This window comes from Bison bison, unplaced genomic scaffold, assembly GCF_000754665.1.
Source record: "Bison bison bison isolate TAMUID 2011002044 unplaced genomic scaffold, Bison_UMD1.0 scf7180017864383, whole genome shotgun sequence".
In the NCBI taxonomy this organism is placed as follows: Eukaryota; Metazoa; Chordata; class Mammalia; order Artiodactyla; family Bovidae; genus Bison; species Bison bison.
This window is the reverse complement of record NW_011494955.1, coordinates 114,638-115,929: the sequence shown is the minus strand read 5'-3', so window position 1 is coordinate 115,929 and position 1,292 is coordinate 114,638.

Here is a 1,292-nt window from a genome sequence, read left to right as displayed (position 1 = left end):
TCACACAAGTCAGAATGGTCATCATCAAAAACCTACAAACAATAAATTCTGGAGAGAATATGAAGAAAAGGGAATCCTCTTTCACTGTTGGGAATGTAAATTGATAAACCCATTATGGAAAACAGTATAAAGATTCCTTTAAAATCTAGGGATAAAACTACCACATGACCCAGAAATCCCACGACTGGGCATATGCCCTGAGAAAATCATAATTCAAAAAGACACATGTACCCCAATATTCATTGCTGCACAAATTAAAATAGCCAAGGCATGAAAGCAATCAAGAGGTCCACCAACACATGAATGGATAAAGATGTTGTGATGCATGCATAGAATGGATATTACTCAGCCATGGAAAGGAAAGAATTTGAATCAAGTTTAGAGAGCTGGATGAACCTAAAGCCTGTTATACAGAGTGAAGTAAGCCAGAAAGAGAAAACCAAATATCATATATTAACACATATATATGGAATCTACAAAAATGTTACTGATGAACCTATTTGCAGAGGATAAACAGAGACACAGGTGTAGAAAACTGATTTGTGGACACAGTGGAAGAAGGAGAGGGTTGGACAAATTGAGAGAATAGCATTAACATATACACACTACCATGTGTGAAATAGATCGCTAGTGGTAAGTGGCTGTATTACACAGGGAGATCATCCCAGTGTTCTGTGTTGACCTAGAGAGGTGGGTAGGGGGGTAGGGTGGGAGGGAGGTTCAAGAAGGGGAGCATATATATGTACTTATACTTAATTCACACAGTTCTACAGCAGAATCCAAAACAACATTGTAAAGCGATTATCTTCCAATTAAAAAAAAATTTAAGTGCACATACAAAAAGGCTAAACTATATGTAACAAAACATCCAATGAATCACTGAAGAAATCAAACAAGAATCAAAAAACACCTAGAGGAAAACAACAGTGAAAACACAACGATCCAAAACCTATCAAATAAAGCAAAAACAGTTCTAAGAGGAATCTTACGGCAATATAATCTTACATCAGGAAACAAGAAAAATCTCAAATAAACAAAGCTAATCTTATACCTAAAGCAACTAGACAAAGAAGCATGAATAAAACCTAAAGTTAGAAGGAAAGCAATCATAAAGATGAGAACAGAAATAAGTGAAATAGAGACAAGGAAAACAATAGTAAAGATCAATGAAACTAAAGGCTGGTCCTTTGAGAAGATAAATAAATTCAATAAACCTTAGTCAGACTCATCAAGAGAACACATAGAGGGATAAAATCAATAAAATCAGAAATATAAGAGGAGAAGTTACAACG